The sequence below is a fragment of the Nicotiana tabacum genome, chromosome 1 (assembly GCF_000715075.1).
Source record: "Nicotiana tabacum cultivar K326 chromosome 1, ASM71507v2, whole genome shotgun sequence".
Taxonomy (NCBI): domain Eukaryota; kingdom Viridiplantae; phylum Streptophyta; class Magnoliopsida; order Solanales; family Solanaceae; genus Nicotiana; species Nicotiana tabacum.
Genome location: NC_134080.1, coordinates 203,138,890 through 203,153,528, shown reverse-complemented (window position 1 = coordinate 203,153,528; position 14,639 = coordinate 203,138,890). Strand labels below are relative to the sequence as shown.

At 30.1% G+C, this 14,639-nt stretch overlaps 1 non-coding gene across 1 annotated transcript; it reads left to right on the top strand.

Annotated features, from left to right (window-relative positions):
• Window positions 1-12,757: 12,757 nt before the first annotated feature.
• On the top strand, window positions 12,758-12,837 carry TRNAL-UAG (transfer RNA leucine (anticodon UAG)). The gene has a single exon. It is a non-coding gene; the product is annotated as a tRNA-Leu (tRNA).
• Window positions 12,838-14,639: the final 1,802 nt, after the last annotated feature.

The window sequence follows — 14,639 nt, the reverse complement described above, 5'->3', positions numbered from 1 at the left end:
TTCCCAAAAAGGTCAAAAACACCCCCAGACCCACGTGGTCGAAACTCGAGGTTCAGACCAAAACCCGGTTACCCATTCTCCCACAAATCCAAATATATGATTTGTTTAGAAATCGGACCTCAAATTGAGGTCCAACTCCTCAATTTGTTGAAAACCTAGGTTCTACCCAAAACACCCAATTTCCCCCATGAAAATCTTTATTTTGAAGTTGAAATCATGTTAAAAGATGTTAAGAAGTGAAGAAAATGAGTTAGAAATCACTTACCAATCGTTTTGAAGAAGAAATGTTATTTGGAAAATCGCCTCTTAGGTTTTGGGTTTTTGAAAAGTGGAAAAATGACTGAAAATCGCGGATTTATACATTTTGCTGGGGGCTGGCGTGGACCGCACAGAAATGCACCGCGGCCGCGCCGAGGGAGGGAAGAAGTGGGCTTCCTCTGAACCCACCCAGCCAGACCGCACTGATTTGGTGCGCGACGGCGCTGGTCGACCTGGCTACCCCCTCTGAACCCCACCACGCGGACCGCACAGAAAAGTGCCGCGGCCACGTGGCTGCCAGCGCGGACCGCGCGGAAATGGCCGCGGCCGCGCCGGACCTACAACACCTGAACCTGCATTTTTTTAAGTTTAAGACCTCCCGGGCCCCACTCGAAACTCACCCGAGCCCTCGGGGCTCCAAACCAAACATGCACACAACTTTAAAACATCTTACGGACTTACTCGTGCAACAAATCGCCAAGATAACATCATATATATAGAATCAAGCCTAAAAAAAACATGATTTTCTCTCAACTTTCATAAAACTTAAATTCCCCATTTTAAGTCCGAAACACGTCATATGACGTCCGTTTTTAGCCAAACTTTACAGATAGTGCTTAAAACATATTTAAGACTCGTACCGGGCGTCGGAACCAAAATACGAGTCCGATACCACAGTTTTCCGATCAATTTTCTTCTTCATTTTCCTTAATTAATTTCAGAAAATAATTTCACACAAAAATTCATTTCTCGGGCTTGGGCCTCGGAATTTGATTCCGGGTACACGTCCAAGTCCCATATTTTTCTACGGACCCTCCGGGACCGTCGAATCACAGGTACGGGTCCGTTTTACCCAAAATGTTGACCGAAGTCAATATTATGCCTATTTATATCAAAATTCATCACATTTTTCACAAAATTCGCATATTCTAACATAAAAACTTTCCGGCTACGCGCCTGAACTGCGCACGCAAATCGAGGCAACTAAAAGCAAGGTTTTCAAGGCCTCGGAAGCGCGGAACAAGGAAGAACTATGGTGATGACCCTTTGGGTCATCACATATGCGGGCTTAATTCTCTTTTATTGGGTTAAACACATGGAATAATATTGAGGGATTTGCATCTATACCCGTTTAAGCGTACCTACTTTTTCGCATAACTTCAGCATACGGGTCTGAAGTAGCAAAGGCAATTACGCAAAACTTCAGCATTCTAGTAGACGGGCCTGAAGTAGCAAAGGCAATACGCTGAATTTTTTTGTCCTGGATAAGATGTTGAAGTTATTTAGTTCATTTGTAAAAACTTCAGCACTAAAATAGCTGAAGTTTTTTTTGTCCTAGATTTATTAGTTTTGTCATAAAGCTTTTTCAAAAACTTCAGCAGAAGATGCTGAAGTTATTTAGTTCATTTGTAAAACCTTCAACACTAAATAAGTTGAATTTTTTTTGTCTGAGATAAGCTTTTTCAAAAACTTCAGCAGAAGATGCTGAAGTTATTTAGTTCATTTGTAAAAACTTCAGCACTATATAAGCTGAAGTTTTTGTCCTGGATTCATTAGTTTTTTCATAAAACTTTTTCAAAAACTTCAGCAGAAGATGCTGAAGTTATTTAGTTCATTTGTAAAAACTTCAGTACTATATAAGCTGAAGTTTTTGAAAACGCTTTCTAACATACTAGATAAATAATCACCTTATTCTTTCATAGTGTATTACTACTATAAAATAATCAAATTGCCAAAAATATTAAAATCATAAATTTTGGAAACAATAAACGTGAAAAGAACATAATTACGTTGAAATATTCACAAATTATTGTCTACTAACTTACGTAATTATTTATAATTTATTTTTAAATAATCTGATAAACATACTTATGGCAATCATCCCATGAACTGAAGTTTCATAGCTGCACCAACAGAGCAGCAGAAGAAAGAAGAAGAAGAAGAAAACGAAGGGGGAGAAGGAGAAGGAGGAGGAGAAAGGGGGCTGAAATTGTTTAAAAAGTGGGTATAAGTTAAAACTTTTTTAAAAAATGGGTATAGGAAAAAGGGGGCTGAAATTGTTTAAAAAGAGAGTACAAGTTAAAACTTTTAAAAAAAAATGGGTATAGGTTAAATGGACGCGACCAAATAGAGCGCCCCGTGCAATTTTCACAATAATAATTTGTACATAAATGTGACTCCAACTCTTAATCTCAGTCTAATGCGACATTAACTTACTCATTTAAAAGTTTAAAAGTATAAAAAAGAAATTTATTTTTTAAGAAAAATTTATATTTTCAATTAAAAAAATAGGCCATTATTAAGGGGGTCATAAAGCATGAATTCAATTTAATCATTTGACTTTGGTATCTACGATCTTCAAAAATAAATTAGGGAAGAAGAGCAGAGTGTGCTGCAGCTTGCTGGGAATGAGGACGACCAACGAGTCCGGTACCCAATTGTTGTTTTTTGGACTCACATTACATTAATAAGTGTAAAAAAAAATTACTTTTATATATATAATGTCCAAATACAAGACGTTATACCTTAAAGGTAACTTTTATCGTTAAGGTATAGCGTTTTGTATTTGGACGCTACGTAGTCTTACGATTTGACTGACATATATAGCGTTTTGAATTTATACGCTATACATACAGCGTACAAAAAAACACGCTAGCCTGTTGATCTGCTGACAGAAGGAACGTGGTCTTTGTTGTACTAACATTGAAGAAGAAGCGCTAAGAAGGAAGTACCTTTTTAATTTGATAATGAGAAAATTGTAACCAAAATGTAACAAACACCACATCATTGATAAGTTGGAAAAAAGAAAAGAATATCTCAATGCAAGCATCTTTTTTTTTAACTTAAAACAATTTTTTCATAAAAAATTCAAGTCATCATAAAATGAACGAAATAGAAACAAAAATGAAGTGTTATCTAATCTAAACGCTACCTTAGTGGCATTTAAAGAGAGCGACGGAGATGTATAGGTTGAATCGGATTAACAGAAACCTAAGCAAAATTGAAGAACACCAACTAAGTTTATTTTAATTTGTTGTTGGTTTGTTCAGATAAATTGTGGTTGCTTCTACTCGTTATTTGGAGAAGATGGGTCAGGAAAATTTGGCCAACGAGGAGTTGGGGACGACGGCGGTAGGGGACTGCGAAGACACATACATATATTACAAATAAGTAAAGCCTAAAACACCATAAGAAGAGAAGTAAACTGCGTAAAGTTTGATGCTATTGTATAGCGTTTTTTTGTACGCTATATGTATAGCGTATAAATTCAGAACGCTATATATGTCAGTCAAATCGTCAGGCTATATAGCGTTCAAATACAAGACGCTATACCTTAACGGCAAAAGTTACTGTTAAGGTATAACGTCTTGTATTTGGACGTTATATATAAAAAGATAAGTTTTTTTTTTTTTACACTTATTAATGTACTATGAGTCCAAAAAAATAACAATTGGTTCCGGACTTGCCAGTTCTCACGTTAACCAATGCAACAATCAAATGAAAGGTCATTTCATTAGTTCACTACAATGAATTTTGGGCAAAATGCCCCATGTGAAACCCAAGTCACACATCTACGAGAGATCTAAAATCTATATTATATTAAAAAGAGAGTAGTATACATTGTGGTTAAGCCAAGTCACAGGCTAAAATGAAGCCACTTGGCAATTATAAGAAATATTAATTATTAGAAATTATAAATGGAAAGTAATTAAGAGAAGTAGTTTAATGAATCTTATACATAATCTAAATATATCTTAGATAAATATAATCTCTCTCTCTCTCTTTATATATATATTGATTCATTAATAGATTTTCTTCTAAATTAGCTAGAAATATGGAGGTAAAAAATTAATTAAAAAAACTATAATTGGAAAAAATAAAAAATATAGCAACAACAACAACAACAACGACCCAGTATAATCCCACAAGTGGGGTCTGGGGAGGGTAATATGTACGCAGACCTTACCCCTACCCCGAAGGGTAGAGAGGCTATTTCCAGGAGACCCTCGGCTCAAAAAAGCAATAGGAGATGATATATTAGTACCATAAAAATGCATAATAAAAATAACAACAATATATAAGAGATATGAAATACAGAATACGAAATATGAAATACGAAATAGATGGCTGGTATAGCACAACTAGAAGGTAAAGCCCTGCATCAATAGATGACCAATGACATTCCTAGTCTAACTCCTAACTGGATAGTCTCACTCTATTGTGCTGTAGAAATATTCACACTCTCCCCTAACCTACAACCTTAATGCTCGACCTCCATAATTCCCTATCAAGGGCCATGTCCTCAGTAATCCTAAGTCGCGCCATGTCCTGTCTGATCACCTCTCCCCAATACTTCTTAGGTCGTCCTCTACCTCTTCGCGTGCCCACTACAGCCAGTCGCTCACACCTCCTCACCGGTGCATCAGTGCTCCTCCTCTGAATGTGCCCGAACCATCTGAGTCTTACTTCCCGCATCTTGTCCTCCATGGGGGCCACACCCACCTTCTCTCGAATATCTTCATTCCTAATCTTATCCATCCTTGTATACCCGCACATCCACCTCAACATCCTCATCTCTGCTACTTTCATCTTCTAGATATGTGAGTTCTTTACCGGCCAACATTCAGTTCCATATAACATGGCAGGCCTAACCACTGCTCTATAAAACTTACCTTTTAGTAACGGTGGCACTTTCTTGTCACACAAGACTCCCGACGCTAACCTCCACTTCATCCACCCCACCCCTATACGGTGTGTGACATCCTCGTCAATCTCCCTGATCCCCTGAATAACCGATCCAAGGTACTTGAAACTACCTCTCTTGGGAATGACTTGAGAGTCAAGCCTCACTTCAACTCCCGCTTCCGTCGGCTCAACTTCAAATTTGCACTCGAGGTATTCTGTCTTCGTCCTACTCAACTTGAAACCTTTAGACTCAAGAGCATGTCTCCAAATCTCTAGCCTCTCGTTGACGCCGCCTCTTGTCTCATCAATTAGAATAATGTCATCAGCAAATAGCATGCACCATGGAACCTCCCCTTGAATATGATGAGTCAGTGCATCCATCACCAGGGCAAATAGAAATGGGCTTAGCGCAGACCCTTGGTGCAACCCCGTAATAACTGGAAAGTGTTCAGAGTCGCCTCCTACTGTCCTAACCCGAGTCTTAGCTCCATCATACATATCTTTAATCACCCTAATATAGTTACTCGGGACCCCTTTATCCTCTAAGCAGCTCCATAAGACCTTCATAGGAACCTTATCGTACGCTTTTTCCAGATCAATAAACACCATGTGGAGATCCTTCTTCCTATCTCTGTACTGTTCCACCATCCTCCTAATAAGGTGGATAGCTTCTGTGGTAGATCGTCCCGGCATGAACCCGAATTGGTTGTCTGAAATAGACACCGTCCTTCGCACTCTCATTTCTACCACTCTCTCCCAAACTTTCATGGTATGACTTAGTAATTTGATGCCCCTATAGTTGTTACAGCTCTGGACATCACCTTTGTTCTTATACAACGGGACCATTGTACTCCACCTCCACTCTTCAGGCATTCTATTAGTCTTGAATATAACACTAAACAATGCAGTAAGCCATTCCAAGCCTGCTCTACCCACACACCTCCACAGTTCAACCGGAATTTCGTCTGGCCCGGTAGCTCTGCCCCTTCTCATCTTATGCATTGCCTCCATGACTTCATCGATCTCAATGTCCCTACAATTACTTAATTCATGGTGACTGTCGGCATTCTTCGATTCCCCAAGTATAATATCCTGATCCCCTTCTTCACTTAGAAGTTTATGAAAGTAGGTCTGCCACCTCCTCTTAATATGGTCATCTCCCATCAACCTATGAGTATTTGTACTTTGAAGTAAGTTAAAATATAAAATAAAACTAAGATTTACTTATGATATTAAAGATTTATTGACTTCAAAAATTAAAATATTCAAGCAGTAAAATAAGATCTTACATAAAGTATACAATTATTTATAAGACGGGCATATTCAGAAAATGTCACTTAACATTTTTAAGACATAATCTAAATAGATTTTTAGACAAATTTAATAAGGATTAAAACAACTTAGATTTGATCAAATTTAATTTATGGTAGAAATCAATTAAAACTGACTCACATTCTTATAGTAAATAAATTTTGATAGCTTTCCAAATATAATTATTCACTAACCACTTGATCTGTTTTCTTTTCTTTCATTTTATAATTTTATTATTTTTAGAAATAGTACATAGAGAAATAAAATGATAATGAAAATATTATCATTAGATATAATGTGTTCAAACAAATAAGAAATTAACTTTTATAATTAATACTAAAATGAGTGTGGTAGAAATAGATATTAAATTAAATAAGCTAATGAAAGCCACATAACAATGTAATAATATTATGTATTGAATAATAGAATAGCAAAAATAAGGAATAAATAGAGAGAAATTAATCAAATCTTTCATCATAAAGAAAATGATAAAACTTATTTAAATTTAAGATGAGAAAGTTGTTATTTATCTATTATGATAAGAAATATCATATTGTGGGTAATATCACGCAACTTATGTCTAACAGATAAAATAAAAACTTAAAAATATTTAAAATAAATTAGAAATAGCGTGAGAATATTTATGCTAAGAATTAGTTTAGAAAATAAACTAAAGTGAAATAAAATACTTAAAAATACTATTGATAAATTTAAATCACTTAAGAATTCAAGAAATATTTTTAAAATAAAATAGATATTTATTTTAAGATTAAAAAGTTTCTAGATTATCTATATTATATTAAAGGATAGTAATGGATAATAATACTAAATAAAGTGGCACCAAAAATTAAAGTCTTACTAGATATAGAATTAAAATTTAAAAATATAAAATAAATATCTAATATAAGTAATTTTATTAACTAAAATTAAAAGTCAAATTTTGTATGTTGAAACTAAAAGAGAATTATTTTTTATTGCATGTAATACAAAAAATAAATATAAGAAAACTTAATAGATTTGGAATATAATAATCAAAGAACTTATATAATAATATTTTATACTAATCAAAGTTGCAACTTAAAGTCAAATATGATATTATTTTGATTACAGGTAAAATACTAATTGAAAATTTCTTAATAGGGAAGAGACTGTATAAAGAAAAAAATAGATACAATGTGAGAATATTTATACTTTAAATTAGTTTAAAATAATATAAAGCAAAATAACTGAATTATTTTCAAAAATATTATTGATAGATTTAAATAGTAAAATAGTTTTGAGTAAGAGGATAAAAGCGTAAAATATATTATAATTATTAAAAGGATAATAAACAAAATATAAAGTCAATTAGTAAGCCGAAAAAATCACATGAAAGTATAATAATATTAAATAATAAATAATATAATAATTATAAGCAAAGAACAAAAAAAAATGTGTAAAATTTAAAAGAATAAGACTTATTAAAGCTTGAGATAAAAAATAAACTAATACTGAGAATTTTATTAAAATAATATAATTTAATATGTTCAAACGAGACAAATCACCACATGACCTAGTTAGTAATTTTTAATATTGATAACGAAACGAAATTCAAGTACTAAAATTAACCTATTGGATTATATAAATATAGAAAAAGAAAACAGGTTATCCACTATGAGATTTGCGAATGGTTTCACGTCTTGCTTCTTAATTAATATCTAATGATTATCAATAAATTTTATCTGAAAGGTTTATATTTTAAAGTTATTTATACATAATTCAAATAATCCAAATGACAACTCGACATGATTTGTCCGTGCATCGCGCGGGTATACTAGTAAAGTTGAAAAAAAAAACCTTTTTAACTGGAATCAAAGAATTGGTAGATCTGTCCCGCTCAAAATGGAAATGGCTAGGGTTGTTAATTTATAATTTGATGATCAGGTCGATTCCATGATTATAAGTTCATTTCGTATCGGACCATGGCGGAATAAGGTTAATATCTAGCTCAAAATTACCCTCACAAACTACTAACAATGTTATTCATGTAGCCCTTTTTGTGTTATTTCATTATAGGCTGTCGGGACACATATTCTCTTCGAAGCGATTGCAATTATTTTTTTAATAGTATTCTTTTTATTCAAGAAGTTTGACCTCCTCAAATTTTTTTTATTTATTTATTTGATTTGCATTTTATTTGGGACTTAGATTCAAATTTGATTGTCATTGATGGAATGAATTTGAATTCAAAATTTCACATTCTAATGGAAGTGAAGAAAAAGGTCAAAGACCAATTATTAAGTGAAAGTCAGAGGCTCTGAGCCTATATTAAAACTGGTTAGTAATTTAACCAGCATGATTTTGACTATTGATAAATTGATTGTTCATATCAGTCCATTTTTCAGATAGTAGGATTTATATAATATAAGCTTATCACATGGCTCTAATTACATAGTAACGTGCTAAATCTGTCGGTGGACGAACTGTGAATGCTGTCTTCACCATTTAGAAAATTAGTCTTAGGGTACGCGCTTTGCGCGTGTACCCATATTGATGAGTACATAATATTAAAAATTATACAAATATTTTGAATTATAAAATAAAAATATAACTTTCTGGAAATGATAAATATTGGTCGAAAGAGGACTTTCTACTTAGTAAGTAACTATTTCTAATTGTTTTTTTTTATAGATTTTAAAGTCCTACAAAATTGGACTTTCTACGTCAAGGAAAGAACATTTTTCATATTTTTAGAATAGACGCTTTGTGCATCTATCTCATAGTATATATTTGGCATATAATTGTTATTTGTCATTTTGAAAGTATTTATTAAATTTGATGTTGAGCTAAAAAAAATCATTATTGTGAAAATTAGGTTATTTATATCGAATTATAGTATTTATTAGAATATATATTTATATTTTGATACATTAATTTTATAGAAGGCGTGTATGATTAAAGGATAATAAATATTTTATTATATCCCCAGAGATCAATCATAATTTTTCACGCAAAGTGTTTTTCTATTTCTTATTCTTACTAAGATAACTAAATTACATAAATTTATGGGTTTAATTTTTATGATCGATTATAAATCTAAAATTAAGAATAAGAAAATTAGTGAATTGCTGATCGACTTTAGGTATAATTTTTATTTTCTCTTTCTCTAAATTTTATTTTTTATTTTTACTAAAATAGAATTAATTGGTTATAACTCTGTACCAAAGAGTAATTCAAACATATAACAAGTAATAACTATTTTTTACTTATTCTACGTGGAATGTTTTATTTTCTGTATTATTTTTTTTATAAATTATTATGTTACATAATTCAAAAATGAAAAAATTGCATAAATATTTAAGAAAGAATTTAATGTATAAAATTTAGTTGATATAAAAACTTCTAAATATTAGGAGAAAACTTAAATTCTGGAAAAAAGTCTTCTCTACTGATAAAAGAAACAAATTAATAGTTTTGTTAGCTTGTTTGACTTAGAAATTAATAAGATTAGCAATCAACATTTTGTCTTAATTTAATAATAAACTCTGAATATAAAAAATAGAAATTGGAAGTGCATTTCTCTGATCGTGCCTATTCAATTTCAAATCACAAATATTGACTACCATATTTGTAAGTAGAGATATGTTGAATTTGAATTTCTACATACAAAAACTTTTACTTGTTTCAAATAAGGAAAAAAATATTAACCAAATTTTAGTTAAAATTAAAATCCTAAGTATCTAGGAGATAATTAAATGGTTATTCCTAAATATTAGCGAATTCAATTATGATTCCTAAATACTAGGAAATTAATATAAATGATTGTTTTGTCTAGTGTGAACTCTATTTTTAAAGGGCAAAAAAGACGAACGATATTTCGTTAAGGGCCTTCGTACTTTTAATAAGTACTAGTTTTAGGATACGTGTGTTGCACGTGTAGAAAAGTCAGCCAACATTTCGCGTTAAAATCTTGTGCTTTTATAGTTATATAAATTAATAAAGTAGATGTAATTGTAGATGCATATCGAGTCTCTTGAAATACGTATTTTTTTATTTATAAATCTTATGATTACAATATTAATTATGTAATGTTTCCAAATTTACTATTAAAATGTTGCCATACGTAGTATCTTACAGTAACTATGAATATTAATTAGGCTAAGCTAATTTATATTAACAAAAAATTACGAACTTACAAACAATGATTATCTACAAAGAAGGTATTCTGATTTTCTTTTAAAATTATTCTGGAACACATGCATTTTAATTTTTAAGCTCAACACATAAGTTATTATTCTTTTCTTTTCACTCCCCAATTGGTTGGCTTGGTCAACCTTGCTCAACCAAGGTGGAAATTAGAAGATATGTCATAACTGTTGGACTTTATACTTGGAATTAATTTTTGTCTGCACAAACAAAGTAATTACGAAAATTATAATTAGCATTAGTATTCATGTGATAGAAAATCAATAGATAAAAATAACAACGAGGAAGTCTAAGAAATAAGAAAAGAACACGAGATAAGAGAAATTGAAAGTTGGAACCCCGTTGATCTTGATATTTGTGAATCAAGTAGTTCGTCTCAATTGATTTATAGGCTAGAATCATAAAAGCCAAAGGAAGGTGAAACTAAAAATTATACTTAAAACAATTATAATGAGAAATACCTCCTAATCATGATATTTGTGAAACAAGTAGTTTGTGTCACTCATTTTTTTTTATTAAAGAGACAAAAAAAGGTGAAAATAAAAATTATACTCAAAATAATTGAAAAAATAAATTCGCAAAATAACAGTATTCACGTGTAAAAGAATTTCAAGAATGTACTCTAGCATAACTTTGCCTTCTCTACCCTTCTTTAGGCTCCTGTAGCGTAGACATATTGAGAAAACAACTTGCACCAGATATATTATATGTACAGCATAAGCAAGTACTTGAATCTAGTCATAGACAATAACACGGGTAACATAAACTCGAAATCTAACGTAAAACATCATCGTTTATCGTGTTAACCTGCAAAAAATAACAAGAATCAAGATTTTTAATGATTCGAAAATTTCATTATATAAGAATCATTAGTATGCGGTATGAATAGTATTAGAATGCAGACACATTACTTGCAAAAAAATATCTAAATGAAAAATCATACTTCTATTGGAGCCCGAAAAGTACAATCTGATCCCTTAAATAGTATCAGAAAGGCTTGTAAATATAGTAGGTCTCTTAAATTTTGATATTAAATCCTAATTCGGACTCTAAAAGTATGTGTAATATAGTAGCTCTCTTAAATTTTGATATTAGATCCTAATTCGGACTCTAAAAGTATGTAACGTAGTATTGGCTTTAAAGTGTTAATTTGCTTGGGCTATACAAATAAAGAAAGAATCTACCTATAATAAAATCTTATTTGATTCTAAAGTCCTAGATTTTAGAACTTCTAGATGAATGAGGAAAGATTTGATAAATAAATTTTTAGTTGATTTTAAAGTTCTAAATATTAAAAAATTATTTAAATGACAATTTTATCTAATGTAAAATCTACTTTAAAAGAGATAAAAAAAGGCGAACGACATTTTGCTAAGGGTTTTCGTGTTTTTAATATAATATAGATATACTCACTTGAAAGAAATAAAAATTTAATATATTTGTCTTAGTGTCAATTTTGTAATGATTGAGGAAAAAGCACGATATGTTGAAATCAACTTCAAAGAGCAATAACTTTACTGTAGGCGTCCAAATTAATAAGTAAAATCATCAAATAATTTCAAGTATATGTCTTTTTGGAGTCTTAAATTGTATTCAAATAAGGAAAGAATATAAGCAAAATCTTACTCCATACTAAATATTAAAATTTTGAAGACCTAAATAGTAGAAAATAATTAACATCCAAAATTTAGGAAAATAATTTAAATTATAATTTTATCCAATATAAAATATATTTGTGCTTTTAATATATTATAGATAGATAGATAGATTGGAATTTGCAAATCTTTAAAAAAGAAAAGATTAATGTCTGGTAGGAGGCTCAAACAAAAATCGTGAGTACGAACCTTTTTCTTTTTTTCTTTTTTTTTTATTCTTTTTTTTTTTTACATTTTTTCTTTTTTAATTTCTTTTTTTCCTTTGGCGCTTTCCGTGCCGGGATTCGTTAATCATGCAGCACGCACACGAGTATGAACCTTTTTGTTTTTGGTTTGTTCATTTTTAATAAAATTGGAAGGTAATGACTTATGTGGAAAATACAAAATGTTATGCGGAAATTTCACTCTCTCAAGTCAATTATATAAAATTACAAATCGATATAAACAAAGTCAGAATTATTGGATCGTGTTACCAAAAGAAAAGAAAAAAATCGGAAATGGAATGAATAGGATTAATGATCTAATTAGATTATAAGGGGGGAAGGGGAGGGGGGGGGGGGGGGAACCAACGAAATTGGGCCTTAATTTGAAATAAAATCAACACAAACTATTTAATGTAATTGAAATAAAATCAACACAAAACTAGTGGAGCAAAACATAATGACAGTTTGGCCGAGTGGTCTAAGGCGCCAGATTTAGGCTCTGGTCCGAAAGGGCGTGGGTTCAAATCCCACAGCTGTCACCTATTTTTTGTCACTTCTTTTTAAAAAAAAATTAGTGTTGAGAAATTTGCACTTTCAGTTCTTGGACTGTTGATAAATGTTGTTTGTATGTGTGTATGCATTTGTCTTTATATCTATTTTAATTAAGATAGAGACACATCGATCATATTAGTGTCTGTTTTTGTTGTTTGTACGTGTGTTTGCATTTGTAATTTCATCTAGTAAATTGTTTAACGTCTCATAAAATTGCAAATCATCATAATTTGGGCAAATTTATTTGCAAAAACTGGACGTTTATGCATTTAGTCATAATCTATATCTATATATATATATATTAAAACAAGAAAATTACCATATATAATTGGCATTATGGTTAAGCCAAGTGGCAAGCTAATAAATGTTAATAGTATATGGTAAATTTATTCTATATTTGACTACTTTAGTTAAATACAAATATTATATATATATATATAATTAAAAGATAATTTTGAATTTATAGATAAAGTTCTAAAATTAGAATTTAAATCTATATCTATATATCTATATCTATATATATATATTAAAGCAAGAAAGTTACCATATATAATTGACATTATGGTTAAGCCAAGTAGCAAACTAATAAATGTCAATAGTATATGGTAACTTTATTCTATATTTGACTATTTTAGTTAAATACAAATATATATATATATATATACGAAATTTGAACTAAATATTATATTTATATATACGGAATTTAAATTAAAAGATAATTTTGAATTTATAGATAAAGTTCTAAAATTCCATTTAAATTAAAAATAAAATTTATCTTTTTTTTTATCATGTTATCATACTTAATTTGGTTAATGATCATATACAATCATGTTAGGAACTTTTGTTATTTTTTCTAATTATTTAAATACTTTGCCTCTAGCAAAAAAAAAAAAGCTACTCCATATAATTATACAACTCTTTCACATTTAAAATCCTATAAATATAGTTCTTTGAAACAATGTAGCTAGATTTGAATAAAACGAAATTCTTTTAAAATAAATGTAATATATAGGCTAAACGTCTATGTTTATCTAAATAACAAAAAAGAGTTTACAAAACCAAATAAAAATTTACTTACATATATAATAAAGTAAACATACATGCCGGAGAAAGAAACATCACAAAATCAGTCAATATTTAAAAAAAAGTTGTTTCTTTTTTCTTCTTGAAGAATATTTGTTTGAAAAGTCAATTTGCATAAATGGATTTCAAACAAATAATAACTTTAGCTATACAATTGTTATCATTAATTTCAATTTAGCACATTCAAGGAATTGAAGGGTATAAGCTGAAACCCCTTCATTTAGCTGTCGTCAAGCCAATATTGCAAGGGTATAATATTTTTTTCATCAAAGAATATTAGTTGAATTATTAGATTATGTGAAAGGTTTTTTTTTTTTCAAACTCAACAAGAGATAAATTGGTTTCTCATTGATAGTTTCTATAGTGACTTTTAAATGTAACAAAGAGTAAATTGGTATGACGTGGAATATTTTTTTTAAAATATAAACAAATTATTTCGAAAAAACTCTTTACTTTTTTTAATTCAAGATAATAAAAAAGATAAGATATTTTTGAACATTAGTAGAGAGTTTTAAAATTATTATAATAGAAGTTATATAATGGATAAACTCAAAAATCAAAATCTTATGGAATATTTATATAATATTTGGTCATATTTATTGTTTACTTTTTATAGCTAATATAAATAGATGATATACCGACAACACACAATTATACATATATTTTATATTGATTATATATAAATTACACATCATTCAATTTTTTA